We start from the raw sequence: 16,634 nt of genomic DNA, 5'->3' as shown, positions 1-16,634 counted from the left end.
CAGTATTTGGTTAAATGGAAGGGTTATGGCCAGGAGGATAATTCTTGGGTCCCTGCATCCGATATTCATGCCGAAAGATTGGTTTGTGCTTTTCATCGGGCCCATCCTGATCGCCCTGGTGGCGTGGATGAGGGTTCGGTGACCCCTCCTCAAGGGGGAGGTACTGTTGTGAGTTCATTCTCCCCTTCACCTTTGATGTCTGATGAACTCCCTCTGCTGGTGAAGAGAGGTAGTGAAATTGATTGGGATGGGAAGAACCTGTCATCTGAACAGGCAGAGTGTGATTGGACATCTGGAATTTCTGAGTGGATATAAGGCAGCCGACGCCCTGCAGGGCTGCTGGTGATCCTTTCTGCTCTGAGCTCTTGCATCCAGCTTAGTTCCTGTCTACTAAAAGCTAAGTTTTTGCCTTGCTATTATTCCATGAGATTTTGTCTGGTTTCCTTAGTGTTTGTATTCAGCCAGTCCTGGTTGGGACTGGCTGAATTCCATTTTTGTCTCTGATCAGTTGATCTCTTTGCTCTGTTTTCAGAATATACCTGAGTGCTGATATAGTGATTTTGAAGTCTAGCGACTTCAGGGCCTTTTTCCCTATCAGACGGTTGGGACATTTTGGTAGGGTTTTTTGCGGATTGCAGCCAGCATCTTTTCTGTCCTGTCCTATCTAGTTAGTTGGGCCCCATCATTTGCTCAGCCTGTCTTTCTGTCTGTGTTTGTGTTTTCATCTGTTTTTCACCGACAATACATGTTGGGGGCTGTCTATTGCTTTGGGGTCTGCTCTGGGGCAGTTTAGATTTCCCCTTTCCTTCTTTACGCTTATGTCGTTCTCCGGCTGTGACGAGGGGTCTAGGGCACCGTAGGCACCTCCCACGGCTACTGTTAGTTGTGGTGTATAGGATCAGGGGTCTGCAATCCGATAGCTACCAACCTCTCCGGTTTTCTGGACTTAGCTTGTATTTTTGTTTTCTCCTTCGTCTCATTGGGGGACACAGAGACTGTGGGTGTGTGCTTCTGCCGTCTGGAGGCTGACACTAAGTATACAGAAAAAGAGTTAGCTCCTCCTCCGCCGCATACACCCTCGCCCCCAGACCGGACGTAACTCAGTTTTTTGCTTAGTGTCTGATGGAGGCACACGCAGTCTGGAGCTCCAGACTAGATTTTTTTTTTCTTCTTTTCTATGAAGATAAGACAGGGGCGACGGATCCTATAGAGAGGGTCCGATCTCCCCAAATCATCAACGGGCGACCACGTGTGAGTAACCCTCCACGTGTTTCTCTCCCGCACCGAGGGACACATCTGGGACTTTTCCCCAGACAACCATTTTTCTTTTTTATTTTGTAAAGAGGCGGCAACGCATCCTGATAAGAGGATTCGGTTTCCCCATCGACCCCAACGGGCGAGCACGTGTGAGTGATCCTCCACGTTGTTCTCTCCTGCAACGTGGGAATGCTTAATGCCCCTACCACCCCTAGGTAGTGAGACCAGGGGTGGAGTTGGAGGCGCAGGTGAGCCAAGGGATTGAAGCGGGGGGCGGAGAGCGGTGCAGTAGCCTCCCCCTCCCTGCCCAGGGATGGGGTTGAGAAGCACCTCAAGAGAGCCCCCTCGGCGGCCCAGCTCACCTTTGTTAATAGGAAGACCGGGACCAGGTAGTCCGCCTCTCACCCGGCGCTGCCCTCGGCGGGTAACGCCGCACGCGGAGTGCGGCCAGAGCCCCGTGGGCAGCCGCGGCCCCCGCTGTATGGGGAGATCCGTGAGTGCCACGCGAGGCCCCGCCCGCCGACTTCCGGGGGTAGCCGGAAGCCCCGCCCACTAACTTCTGGGGGCGGAGAGCGGCGGGCGCGCACAGTTACCGGGGAGCTCCCGCCCCCCTCCCTCCCTCGAACGCCACACGTGGAGTGCGGCCAGAGCCCCGCGGGCGGCCGCAGTCCCCGCTGTATGGGGAGGTCCGGAGTTCCGCGAGCCCGCCCGCCGACTTCCGGGGGTAGCGGAAGCCCCGCCCACTAACTTCCGGGGGCGGAGAGCGGCGGGCGCGCACAGTTACGGGGACCTCCCACCCCCCTCCTTGCATTTCCTCGCCGAAGTGGGGCCGGAAGCGAGTGCCCCGGCGAGTAACGCCGCACGCCCCGTGGAAGAGACGCAAGGTGGGACATTACCGGTGGGTGAGTGCAACCCCGTTTCGAGTGCCGCACTAGTAGTCAAGGAAGGGGTTATCCTCCTCCTCCTACCCTACCTTGCAATATGTCTGGCAAAGGGAAAGCTCACTCTTTCCTATACGCTGTTTGCGTTTCCTGTGGGGTCAGGCTGCCTAAAGCGCAGCCGGGTAAATTTTGTGAAGCCTGCGAGTCGGAGCGAGCCCAGGAGCCCCCCATTGTTGCAGAGCCCAGAGGTCAGGGCCCTCCAGAATGGGCGGTGTCTTTATCACACTCTATGATGTCCCTTACAAGGGCAATTGAGTCTCTCCAAGGCCCAGGCAGGGACAAGGATGGTGGTCTGCCAGCGGAAGACAGCTCGTCCACGTCTCAGGACCCTCCGACCGTTAGAGGCCGCTCCAGCACCAGACAAGCTCATAGCAAGAGAGCTCGTTCCCCGTCGGCCGGACCCTCTGGGGCTTCGGCGGCGGGTATTAGGGTATCTCGTTCCCCGTCGCCGAGCTCAGGAAGCGAGCAGGATGAGGGCGAGGAGGAGGAGGAGGCCTGGAATCCAGAAAGCCTGGGATACCAAGACTCGGTGGACAGCCTCATTGAGGCAGTCAACCAGACATTAGAGATCGAGGACGATGTGTCCACGGCCTCAGGTCACAAGGTCTCCTTCAAAAAGACCAGGCGACCGCATAGAAGGTTTGCCACGCATCCGGAGTTCGAGGAGCTAGTCCTGAAACATAGGGAACACCCGGATAAGCGTTTTGCAATGCAAAAAGCGCTGCAAGCTAAGTATCCGTTTCCTCCTGAACTCCATAAGGGATGGGTGGAGTCGCCAGTGGTGGACCCACCGGTATCACGTTTAGCGTCAAGATCGCTATTGTCGATACCCAGCGGTTCTTCTATCAAGGACCCAACTGATCGCCTTATAGAGGGGCTTGCCCGCTCGGTGTATGAGGCAGCGGGGTCGGCCCTAGCCCCCTCCTTTGCGGCTACTTGGGTGGATAAGGCCATGGTTTCATGGGCGGACGCTCTGCAGAATGCCCTCCAAAACAGAGATCTGCCTGCGGAGGTCTTGGAGGTGACAAATCAGATCTTAGGGGCAAGTGATTTTCTCGTCAGCGCCTCTCTGGACGCGGCCGAGTGTTCTGCTGTGGCAGCAGCAAATGCGATCGCCGTTAGGCGAGCATTATGGCTGAGATTGTGGAAAGCGGATTCTATCTCCAAAAAATCCTTGACCTCATTGCCTTTTCAGGGCAATCGGTTGTTCGGTGAGAAGCTTGATAAGCTTATCTCAGAAGCCACAGGGGGGAGGAGTAGTTTCCTCCCGCAGCAGAGGACTTGGCCAGCATTCAGGCAGACACAGAGGCGTTTTCGGCCCTTTCGTAACCCCTGGAGGGGGACTTCGGCCAGAGCATCCACCTCCGCAAATGATGGTCAGATTAGGGAAAGGCAAACCTCTTACAGAGCCAATCCGCTGGGTAGAGGCCGAGGCCGTTTGCCCAGAACAAGGGGGGCCAGATCCCAAAAGCCTCCAGCAAAATGACTCGAGGCGCTTCGTACCTACGGACGACAGAGTGGGCGGACGCCTGCTAAGGTTCAGCCACGTTTGGGTCGCAGTGGCACGCGACGCTTGGGTGGCAGAATTGATATCGTCCGGGTACAAGATAGAGTTTCTCGGACTCCCGCCACGGCGATTCTTCCGTTCCCGGCTTTCCGGAACAGAATCGCAGGCGGAGGGTTTGTTACAGGCCATAATGACGCTACAGCGCAACGGGGTCATTGTCCCAGTGCCGAAAAGCGAAGAGACACAAGGTTTTTACTCCAACCTGTTTTCGGTCCCCAAAAAAGACGGGACAGTAAGGCCAGTATTAGATCTAAAAATCCTGAACAAATTTATCAGAGTCAGGCGGTTCCGGATGGAATCCCTCCGTTCGGTCATTGCAGCCATGGATCCAGGGGAGTTCCTGGCCTCGATCGATGTGCAGGATGCATATCTGCACATTCCGATTTTTCCTCCATACCAGAGGTTCCTGCGTTTTGCGATCGGAGGGCGACATTTTCAATTTGTTGCTCTGCCCTTCGGTCTGGCCACTGCTCCCAGAGTCTTTACGAAGATAATGGCGGTGGTTATGGCCATCCTGCATGCTCGGGGCATAACGGTACTACCTTACCTGGATGACCTTTTGGTAAAGGGGCCGTCGTTTCAGGCGTGCCAGGAGAATGTCAGTATCACGCTGGATACCCTGGCCCGTCTAGGCTGGTTGATCAATCGGAACAAGTCGTCCTTGGTTCCAGCCCAGAGAATCGTATTCCTAGGCATGGTTTTCAACACCTCCCGGGGGCTGGTGATCCTCCCTCAGGACAAGGCGCGAAAGATCAAACAGGGGGTACGGAACCTTCTACAGCCAGGCTCCAGATCCATCCGGTACGGCATGAGTGTGTTGGGCAGAATGGTGGCGGCGATGGAGGCAATCCCGTTTGCCCAGTTCCATCTCCGTCCGCTTCAGCATGCGCTCTTGTCAGCATGGGACCGAAGGCTGCTATCCCTCAGTCATCGGTGCAATTTGTCTCCGCTGGTCCGACGATCACTCCGATGGTGGACTCGCGACTCGTCTCTGGTCCAGGGGAAACCCTTTCCCCCGGAACAGTGGTTGGTGGTGACGACCGATGCAAGCCTGCAGGGTTGGGGAGCAGTTTTCCAGAGTCACACAGCCCAGGGGCGGTGGTCCATTCAGGAGATAATTCTCCCGATCAACATTCTGGAGATACGGGCAATATGATTGGCCCTGCAACATTTTCAGTGTTTCCTGAGACACCGGCCGGTGCGCATTCAGTCGGACAATGCTACAGCAGTAGCATATGTCAACCATCAAGGGGGCACGCGCAGCCAAGCAGCCATGCGCGAGGTTGGGCTGGTACTGCGTTGGGCCGAAAAGAACCACGTGGTAATTTCAGCGGTGCACATTCCGGGAGTCGAAAACTGGGCGGCAGATTTTCTCAGCCGACAGGGGGTCGCGGCAGGGGAATGGTCCCTGCACCCCGAGGTTTTTCAACAGATCTGCCAACGGTGGGGGACTCCAGACGTGGACCTTATGGCATCCAGAGAGAACGCCAAAGTACAAAGGTTCGTCGCTCGATCCCTCGACCCGCAGGCGATCGCAGCAGACGCTCTGGTGCTTCCATGGAGCCAGTTTCGTCTCCCGTACTTGTTCCCCCCGCTACCTCTGCTTCCAAGAGTCATCAGAAAGTTAAGGAGAGAGAAGGTTCCAGCAATTCTGCTAGCCCCAGACTGGCCTCGGAGGGCCTGGTATGCAGATCTGGTTCAGCTAGTGGTGGACGTACCCTGGCGTCTACCAGATCGGCCGGACTTGCTGTCCCAGGGGCCGATCTACCATCCGAACTTAGGGGCCCTGTGTTTGACGGCGTGGCCATTGAATCTTGGCTGTTAACACAGGCAGGATTCAGGCGCGATGTGGTGGCCACGATGGTGAGTGCCCGAAAGCCTTCCTCGGCGAAAGTATATCATCGGACTTGGGAAGTTTTTTTCCGTTGGTGTAGGGATCGCGGAGTGGCTCCTCTGGTTTTTTCAATCCCCAACGTACTGGCTTTTTTGCAGGCAGGGCTGGACGCAGGATTGGCTCCGAGTTCGCTCAGAACGCAAATCTCGGCCCTGTCGGTCCTTTTTCAACGAAAGGTCGCTTCGGTCTGGCAGGTTAAGACGTTTATGCAGGGGGTCGCACATTTAGTACCCCCCTATAAGGCGCCGACGGAATCATGGGACCTGAACTTGGTGCTCAGGGCCCTTCAGGAGCCTCCCTTCGAACCGTTACAAGAAGTCTCCTTACCTTACCTGTCCAGGAAGGTCGTTTTTCTGGTAGCTATTACGTCTATTAGGCGGGTTTCGGAATTGGCGGCTTTATCTTGTAAACCGCCGTTCCTGACTTTTTATAAGGATAAGGTAGTTTTAAGGCCAGCTCCTCCCTTCTTGCCGAAGGTTGTCTCTGCATTCCATATCAACGAAGACATTGCCTTACCCTCGTTTTGCCCGGCACCGGTGCACAGGGTAGAAAAGGCTTTGCACACCCTGGATCTGGTAAGAGCTCTTAGGAGGTATGTGACAAGGACAGCACCTTTCCGCCGGACAGACTCTCTATTCGTGATCCCAGAAGGGCGGCGGAAGGGGCTTGCTGCATCCAAAGCGACTTTGGCCAGATGGGTTCGCCTGACGATCCAAGAATCTTATGAAATCAGTGGCACGCCGGTTCCGGCAGGGATCAAGGCACACTCGGCTCGAGCAGTGGGTGCCTCATGGGCACTTCGACACCAAGCTTCAGCGGAACAGGTGTGCAAAGCAGCTACCTGGTCCAGTTTGCATACGTTTGTCAAACATTATAACGTACATACCCAGGCATCCTCGGATGCAAGCCTGGGAAGAAAGATTCTCCAGGCAGCAGTTGCGCACCTCTAATCAGGGGCGCAAAATAGCATGGATTGGGTGAGCTAAGATCCTGCCCAGGGACTGCTTTAGAACGTCCCACAGTCTCTGTGTCCCCCAATGAGACGAAGGAGAAACATGGATTTTTGTGAGTACTCACCGTAAAATCCTTTTCTCCGAGACGCTCATTGGGGGACACAGCACCCACCCTACTAGCCAGTTGGCTTTTGCTTATTTTAAGTTATACAAATCCTTATGTAAGGATCAGGGTGGTCCCTTTTCCAGATGTATAATTTCTTGCCTGAATTTAAGGCGCGTTCTCCTACTGCTTATGCACTAAACTGAGTTACGCCCGGTCTGGGGGCGAGGGTGTATGCGGCGGAGGAGGAGCTAACTCTTTTTCTGTATACTTAGTGTCAGCCTCCAGACGGCAGAAGCACACACCCACAGTCTCTGTGTCCCCCAATGAGCGTCTCGGAGAAAAGGATTTTACGGTGAGTACTCACAAAAATCCATGTTTCTCCTCCTCCGGTGACTCATTCATAACAGACTGCATTGTGTATTGAATTCTTTTGTGATGCCGCATTGAATGTTTGCCAAGTTCACTCAGGTGTGTGATGATACAGATGTTGCCATCAGTGCATTGTATAACGTTTTTTCTTTGTTTTTTCAACAGTGAACAAAGTCTGCACACGTTGGCGCTCAATGAAGGACCGCTTCAACACTGATGTTCGTGCTGAGGTATAGGTTCGCAGTGGTTCAGCGGCAAGGACCAGAACAAAGTACCACTATCATCGCGAGTTGGCATTCCTAAGACTGGTCCTTGCCACTAGAGCGTAAGTATTATATATATCTATTTTTTTTTTAATAACCTGTGCTTTTCTATTCAACAGCTGATGCATCTTGTAAATGCATGATGGTAATGTTTTACTTTTCTTTCCACAGCACCTGGAGCAGCACCCTGCAACCTGTCCCTGGAGCGGTCCTTCATCAATCGACCTCGGACCCATTCCAGCCATCCGACAGCCATGAAGCAACTTGCAGGTTAGCAACACGGACAGCTGATGACCAGGAAGCTGGTCAATCAGATGTTCCCCTGTCCCAGGTCTCTGCCACTGCTTATGTGGGCACTGCCCGCCAGAGGCAGAGGGCCTCGGACAGGCCTGTCTTGCTCGAGTTCATGCACTTGAGCGAGGCCTTTCATGCCAGCCTCAAGTCGCTGTCAGACAGAGTGGAATGCGATTTCTCACTCATGGAACGCGGTATTACCCACATGGAACACCGCTTCCACTCTGTCGACCAGCGCTTTGACCGGCTGGAGGCTGACCTCAACAGACCAGCGCACCATTTCTTTAGTAAAATTGAACGGGGCATGGTGGAACACTTTAGTCATGAGCAACAGCTGTATGTGTTACAGGTCTGCAACACTGCTTACTTACAGTCTATGCAGCAGAATCAGTATGTGCAGCAGTCAGTGGTGTCATTCCCACCTGTGCCACCACTGACTCGCTTCACCACAGTACCGACTTCTGCTGCATACCACTGCACGGCCACCTGCATTCCTAGCCAAGCTGCACAACAACACACCACAACAATGCCGACTGCTGCTGGACACTCCACCCCCGCCACCACCACGGCAAGCACTGCTCCTGTCTGGAGCACCACTACCGCCACCGTTCCACCATCTTGGCGCACCGCCACCACACAACTTACTTGGGCCACCGCCACCTATTCTCCTGTTCAGAGCACCGACACAACATCTCCGTCTAGGGGCACCGCCACCACTCCTCATCATTCAAGGAGCACCGCCACCACTCCTCATCATAAAAGCACTGCCACCACTTCTCCTCCTAGGAGCAACACCCCCACTCCTCATCATAGGAGCACCACCACCACTTCTCCTCCTAGGAGCACCGCCACCACTCCTCCTCCTAGGAGCACCGCCACCACTACTCATCTTAGGAACACCGCCACCACTTTTCCTTGTAGGAGCACCGCCACCACTTCTCCCACAAGAAGCACCGACAACACTTCTCCTTTTAGGAGCACCAACAACACATATTCTCCTTCAAGGAGCACTGCCGCTGCCACCACCGAGCAGCAGAGGGGTGACCCACATTCCCTCTTTTTCTCATCACGGACACAGTCCACCAGCTCCAGGCGATCGAGCAATGTAAGGCGGTCACACGGTGTAGTCGGTCCAGGCAGGAGACTCCTGCCCCAAAGAAGCACAAGAAACAAAAGACATTGTTTGTCAATCCCCCCTCTCCTTCTAATGTTTCTCAACCTGCCTCCATTTCCATCCCTGAGCTCCCTTTCCCCACTACTTTAGTCACCCCTTCACCCAGAATCCCTTCCTCAACTTCCAGCCATTCCTCGTCTCTCCACAACCCCAAAGTATCCCACTCTTCCCCCAAACATCCTTCAAAATAAAAAAATTTTAAAAAAATAAATGTGAAATTCTGCTTTCACAAAATGCGGTTTCATTAATGTGTCTTTTGCCACCTACACACACTGCGCCATACACTTTGCATTTTTGCCACCACATAGCTCTATTACTGACACATGTTTCTTGTGTCAGTCTTGGAGATATGTGTAGTCAAAAACTCAAATCTGTATGACTTGTATTTTCCCCACCAGCCTCTTCAGTCAGCTAATATTACACAGACTGAATAGAGGATGATGTTGAGTGCAAGGCGTATCTATTGTTACCTGCCAGTTATCATCAAAAGTTAATTGACTATGGTGTGTTTTACCATCATCATCATTTAACTTTTTGTGATACAAGGCAAGGTGATTCAAGATATACTGTGTAATTAACCACATCCTCTATTCATTGTGTGTTGATAAACTGAGGAGATGATGGGGAAAATACATGCCATATGTACAATACCCTACCCTTGTATCATAACTATCACACCTGGGCAGGTGAATACACATGCATTTTAACCTGCAGCGTCGCTTCAGTCTGCATATATTTCTATCAGCCTAGCCATGCTGCAGGTTACCTCTTATGGTTATTCTCCTGCCCATGTGTGATAACCTTCTGAAGTCAGGATGCGTTACTTTTGGCATCCTCACTTCAGCATGACACCAGGCCTGGGTATTGTAGACGTTGTATAAACTTTATTATGTCTACACTCTGCGTTCAAACTGAAGCCACAGTGATGATACTACAAATAATATTTATAGTCACAGCGTTAGGTGTCATAAATAGTGAGGGATGCTACTGCATTCCCAAATCACTATTTTTAACATCAGGCCAACACAAAAATTAGTTGTATTATCTCCACTGTCGCAGCAAATTGAACTCAAAGTGTAGAGATGATAAAGATCATACAACTTGTGTGTATGTATAGTCACCTGGTCAGGAGTACTAGTAAATTCATGATGCACAAAACACAGCATCATGAATTCACTGGTACACCTGGCCAATTGATTATTGTATTGAAGTGTAAAAAGACAGAGTGCACTCGGTACAGGTATCAACACAGGTTTTTTATTAACATACACACAAAAGAAAACTTTTTTACACCATTTGCTCTTGCCATTCCACCCGTCCTACATCTGAGTTGAAGTCGGCCGCAAATTGGTCCCTCGTTTGGCCAACTTCAACAGATGACCTGAGCGGGTGCTGACTAAATTCTGGCAACGGGTTAGGAGCTGCATCATCGAGTTCAAAGTTCGGGTGCTCTCTAACCATAACAAAATTATGTAGAACCACAAAGGCCTTCACCACCTCATCCACTATTTTCATTTTCAGATTAATGGCTGTGCCGAGAATGCGCCATCTGGAGACAAGTATACCAAAGGCACACTCAACAGTTCTTCTGGCCCTGATCAGCCTGTAATTAAAAATTCTTTTGGTGTGATCCAAGTCCCGGCTGGAGTAGGGTTTGAGCAGGTTTTGGCACATCTGGAATGCCTCATCTCCAACCATTACAAAGGGCTGTGGCGGACCTTCGGTGATGGGAAGAGGCCGTGGCATGGGGAAATTGAACTGGTTGCCATACAACCTCCAGCCCATGTCAGAGTTCTTAAAAGCCTGGGAGTCATTCCCAAGGCCCAATGCCCCAATGTCCACTGCAACAAACAGTCTGCATCTGCAATGGCCATGAGTACTGTAGAAAGGTACTTTTTATAGTTATAGTACTCAGAGCCTGTTCTTTTTGGTTTTATAATACAGATGTGTTTCCCATCTACGGCACCCAAACAGTTTGGGGAATTGCAGACTATCTTTCAGCAATTTCCATCCACTTTTCCACGGTGGGCAGGGGCATAAATTCGGGACAGAGAACGTCCCACAAAGCCCGGCAGGTGTCCGCAACTATTCCAGACAAGGTTGATATTCCAATCCGGTACTGGAAGTGAAGTGAAGAGAGGCTCTCTCCAGTAGCCTGGAATCTGGAAAACCGAGAACCAACAAAAATTAATATTTGTGTATATGGATTTTTACAACACCAAAAAATAAAATTTAAAAAAGTAAAAAAATGGCATACAAATAAATATGCAGCATTTTCTTTACTAAATGGCATAAAAATAATACTGCAGCCTTTGGTTAACTACATGGCGGAACAATAATTCTGCCAGCTTTGGAATAGTACATGTGAGAACAAAGAAAATTATGCAGGCATTGGTTTTGCAATACTACGTACCGTAATGTGACGAGAAGCCATTCCTCAGGAGGAATCACACGACGGAGCTGTGTATCCTGTCTCCGGATGGCTTCTTGGACACGACCAAGCAAATACCTGAAGCTTTGTTGGGACATCCGTGTGTAATCAGTAAATTTATCCAGGTTTGCCTGGAGCTCGCTGTAGAGGGTGTGGTATGCTCCACGGCTCTCCCGGAGTTCAATAATCATATGTATCCACACACGGAAGGGAAGGGAAGGTCCCTCCATCAGTGTAATATTTCTTGGACTGCACAAAGCACTTCCTCGAATAGCAAGTGAAGAGAACTCTGCTCCAGCCACCTTGAGATGCCATGGCCTCGCTTGTCTCATGAGGAGAGAATCATTACTTCCATATGCACAATATACTGTGAACTTTGCCTTTAAGAGACAGACTGTACCCCGTTACCTCTTTCAGTAAAATTGTTATGCTTATAAGTTCGCTTCCGCGTCTGGATGCTTGAGATTGCACAAACACCACGGGCACTCCAAAACCTGCACCCAGACACCACCCATACAGGAGTGCCCCCGGGGGGTCCTATACCATCCACAAGTGCCACCTCCCAAAATTGACAATTGCTGTGGACACGAGGGAAGTGTTGAGGGGTCCAGCGACACACTTCAGCTACCGTGACATCATTATCTGCTGACAGTGGGATCACATGCCCCAGCTGGCCCTTCTGCAACATATGGCGCCACCCCAGTAGCCCACCACACTGATGTATAATTGTGATCAAATACTGAACTTGTGAACGTTGCTTATGGCTGGTGTCATGTGATCGTATATTCCCTCAGCGAGAGAATCAAATCAATCATGTTAATGACCCTCTGCTCAAATTCTGATCTGAGTTTGAGTAGTGTCAGCTTAGTGTGATCTGATTTTCTTGCATGAGAGAATTGGAGCCCAGGTGTGGAGAAGAGCGATAACTTAATTTCTCCATCTTCTCTATTGTCTGAGTCTGCAGACATCCGAGTTCACTCAGATGACATCCGAGTGCAGACTGATGTTGTACGCACACCCATAAACTTGTATGGGTGCGTGTCATCCGATTAGCAGAGCCACTTGTAGCATGGTGCCATTTTGTTCTCATGCCGAGTTGGCAAGAAAGAAAAAAAAAACACAAATCTGCACTGCCCAATAGAATAACATTGGCCCAAGTGCAATTTGATAAAATATCAGATATCAATCGTCTGATGCAGGCTCGGACTGGCGAACAGAAGAACAGGAGAATCCTCCGGTGGGGCCCTGTGAAGGACTGCTAATGAGTAGTGCTACTTAACACATGATTCACAATTAGCAGAAATATGTATAATCTAATCATTCAGTAAATTAAACAAGCTAGCTAGCTAAGTTAGCAATACGTAGAAGCAAAAGTAAAACTGTGTACTAGTGTCAGGTTATTTTTTCATGTAGCTGAACAGTGGGCCCCAAGAATCAATCAATGTTACTGGTGGGCCTTTGTCAAACCAGTCCGACACTCGTCTGATGTATATGCATAATGCTCATGTGAACGAGCCCAATAGAGAAGTCCAAAGTTGAGGACCAACCTCCATGACCTAAATATCTCCCAATTGGACATATGTAAAAGATCATATGTTTTAAAAGTAGTGATCTCAACTAAAAGACCCAATGTTTGCCATAGAAAAACTATATATTCTGCTGAGGTGCTTGTGAATGTGAATCTATGCATTACATTTAAAGTGCGGTTATTGGCTTTTTAGCTGCAGATGGTATACAGATTATTCCAGTAGGAAACCATGTTGTGAAACTTTTCCTACTACAGCTGTTTTGCTGTAGGATCTTATTACTTTAGTGAGATGAATGTGCGGTGAGAAGTGCCACTCTCTTGGCCTTATCTACATGCTACATATCTCTATTTTCTATGCTTCCCCCGTTACATTTAAAATTCTGAACATTGTCAGTGACTCTTACAATGTATCCTAGAAATGAAAAGTCGGCGTTGTTATCCGATTATCCCCTATCTGCCGCACTTCAGCACTAAGGGAACATCACAGGTAATGCATTTAATACATTCATTCAGAATCATCTAAAATGCAAGATTAATAATAACGTGTCCAACCCTTTCCAAGCTCCCAAAGTGATATATTTGAATCCCTACAAATCTTTTCATAGAATGAACTAATTATATTCCAAGACTTCATAAAAATCCCATTGAGACCCGGGATTTCATGGAATGACAACACAATAAATGGTTTGGATAAGGCTTCAAAATGGATACTCCCTAATTGGTATTCTGTAAATTAATAGCTTATGACCCTGCCTGTTTCACACACACACACACACATATATACTCACATCCTCCAGTTTATGCTACATGCAAATCCACTGAGCTGTGTGGACGCTGTTAACCCTTTCACTGTTTCCACCTCTAGAAATAGAATTGCTGGGGATAGTACTTCGCAGCTCGTCAGATGTGAACCTGCCCACAACCTTTGTAGACTATGTACGCCAGGCAAATTACTATACAAATGACATATCAAACCCTGTCATCCGTGGAGTGTATGATGCAAAAATAGAATGTTGTACATCGATGCTGATTGTTCACATTTCTGAGAAGGAACAGTTAATGAACCTTTAACTCAGTAATTGTGGTCTTGAAATACATTTGCCGTAATGGCCCCCCACCCACCCTCATATACACACACAACAGAAGCAAGTGACTAATGGTGCTGCTTGACTATGCCAGGGAATGGAAGTCATCGCCTGCCTGTCATAACACGTCAACCGTTCGCACGTCCCCAAAGGAAGGCTGGGTTGGAAAGGGTTAAAGAGCATTTTTTAACGAGATCCCATGTTGCTCCGAATTCCTTCTCTTTATGCATGCTTGGGTTAATATCGTCATCCCCACCCTCCAGAAATGCCCTCCTATCTGTCTGATCCCAGTGAGCATGGGAGGTCTGTTCATCCAGCAGTTGATCTGTATCACAGCATCACCTCTGAGATATAGGACAGTGTAAGAACCTAAAAATAGCTCCGAACACACAAAAAAAATCAACCTTGAAGTCATCGGCAGGATGAGCAAGGGAGAGAAAAAAAAAATCAGTAATGCTCATCTCCTCTACAGTGTGTGGACCTGTTACATGCTTGTGCTGAATGTCATGTAGGAAGTGCCAGGATTCTGCTTCTATAGCAGCACGCGAGGAAATATTAGGTCTACATTCAGCTAGAGACCAGGGCGCCACCTGCCTTTTAATCCATATTATTCTCTGCAGGAGTAAACTATAGAGGGAGAGAAAGGGGAAAAAAAGATGAGAATTCTTCACCCTGCATGCTCAGGAGGTAATGCTGGCTGGACCATGTCACTCTACCCAATGACCAGGGTATGGATGCTCATCGTCAACGGTTTCCTAATCTCATCCGGTTGCCTGGAAATGCTTCCTATTCTACATGATTCCTTCCTAAATCTCCAGGAAATAGTGGATCTCAAATATTGAGACTTCTTGACAAGGTAAGGAAACAAATGTGTCCAAATAAGGGAAGAAGCTGCCGGTGACTGTTCCTCATTACCTTCTGAATGATGAGACGTGACATTTCCTATCTCCACATGAAAGATTGCTTAGTTGGGAAACCTCTGCTCGTTGAAGTGCAGCTTCCATTTTTTTTAACATGTGAAACCAAATAAGAGAAAGGAACAGGTGATGTTTAAAGGTGGGGGGGGATCAGGGGGAGCAGAGAAGTGAAGATACTCAGTAGGACAAGGATGACTCTGGGGAAATCCTTGCTTATAAGTAGAACTTTGTAAATCACAACAGAAAGCAACAATGGAAGAGAAAGGGGGTTAGTGAAATAGACCTAAATGCGGGCAATCGAAAGCCTTTTATTAGGTTTCCTAGTCTTCTCGAGCCTCTTATCTTCTGTGAAGGAGCGTTGGAGATGAGATGGATTGAGCAGCACTGTGGGTAACTTTTCTGCAAGCTTCCCAGTGCTGAGCCCCATTAGCATGCAGTGTCAGATGTGTTGTGTGTTTAATGATTTCATTTGCTGGTGTGCCTCATAGCTCACATCTCTCTGTTGTTTTACAGCACAAGGGCTGCAAGCGAGAGAGAAGCAGACTTTCAGCTTCAGCTTCATCTCACCAAGCCTGGGTACCAAATCCAGCAACGTCAAGGGGTCTAAGATCCTATTTGGATTTGATGAGATCGATCTCGCGAGTGATATGTACACGGTGGACCTCCGAATTCTGAGCTGCCGGAGGTGTGGCACCGCTGCTTTCTACTTTTCTCTGGCTGATTTTTGCTTTCTGATTACTTCTGTTTGATTCTTTCTATCATTCTGCAAAGGAAAAAAGGGGGGATAATAAAGAAGCTTTACCCTATTGGAAGCTGCTTATATCTGAAGGGGTTTTCCGTAAGTGATGCCTGCGCTATGCTTAAGGTAAGCGTATAATTACCTTTTTTTTATTCTCTGACTACCAGTTGATTGTACATGTGTAGGGGGGAGAGTTTAGATGTGTGTATACCTAGCCTGTTGCTGATCACAGTCACACGGTGATCTACTATTAAGATTTGCCAAGAAATGGTGGGCAATCTGGAAGCGTATTTATTTTTTGTTAACCCGAGTAGCATCAGATTTAAAAAAAAAAGTGATGTGAAGAATAAAATGGCTGATTTGGAAAGCAATCATATAATATGGGGTATTATGGGAAAAGCGTGTAAATAAGGTAATATGGAAAAGCAAAGAAAGACACAGCAGTCCGACAAGCAGCTGATCTGCTGTTTACCATAATGTGATTGATGACCCGTGTGACACAGGGGCTCTCTGGTGGAGAGAGGGTTAATCAAGAAGGGATTACGCGACTCATTCAGCTTGATTTTTTGTTTATATGGGATTTTATGCTTGATTAAGGACTTATCAAACTCTTTTCTTTTGATAAAAGAGCATTAATAGCCATTTAATAAGATTGTGATCGTGTGTAGAAGTTAATGACATGGATATCGCTGGGTGTTATAGTCTGGGTGCTGCTTCTTCTTCTGCATAAAGCAGTGTTGGGACAGTCATTGACTCCTAATGCTCCGTCATTGTGTGTGGCGCTTAATATAAAAGTGTTCATCACTACAACATACAGAAAAATACCATACATTCATAGCATGAGTGATGTAAGGTAGCGTAGTGGTGAAAAACAGTGGACTCAGGAGTGATGTATGATGATGATGTTCTGTATGGTCCTTAGACAACTAATGGCACCCATCACTCATTGTATAAAAGGATCATACCAGGCTGGATAACAAATAGCTGGAGTGTCACAGTCCTCATATTTCTCCAGAACTATTTATATTAGGCCACGTTCACACGTTCAGTATTTGGTCAGTGTTATACATCAGTATCTGTAAGCCAAAACCAGGAGTGGAACAATCAGAGGAAAAG

The 16,634-nt window shown here is 48.9% G+C and overlaps 1 protein-coding gene across 3 annotated transcripts in view; it reads left to right on the top strand.

Moving 5' to 3' along the window:
- Positions 1-14,302: 14,302 nt before the first annotated feature.
- The window catches only part of KCND3 (potassium voltage-gated channel subfamily D member 3), a 749,684-nt gene continuing 747,352 nt past the window's right edge, over positions 14,303-16,634 (top strand). The window contains exons 1-3 of one of the 3 annotated variants that reach the window (XM_073557285.1): positions 14,303-14,718; positions 15,293-15,464; positions 15,551-15,644. The gene's annotated coding sequence lies outside the window, so the exon portion shown is untranslated. Of the gene's footprint in view, positions 14,719-14,955; positions 15,166-15,292; positions 15,645-16,634 lie in introns of those variants that run through there. The other 2 variants (XM_073557286.1, XM_073557284.1) reach the window with 2 other exon arrangements.

The sequence above is a fragment of the Dendrobates tinctorius genome, unplaced genomic scaffold (genome assembly GCF_039654945.1).
Source record: "Dendrobates tinctorius isolate UK_male_01 unplaced genomic scaffold, ASM3965494v1 ptg000246l, whole genome shotgun sequence".
In the NCBI taxonomy this organism is placed as follows: domain Eukaryota; kingdom Metazoa; phylum Chordata; class Amphibia; order Anura; family Dendrobatidae; genus Dendrobates; species Dendrobates tinctorius.
The sequence above is the reverse complement of the archived record's forward strand: the minus strand, read 5'-3'. Positions and strand labels throughout refer to the sequence as shown.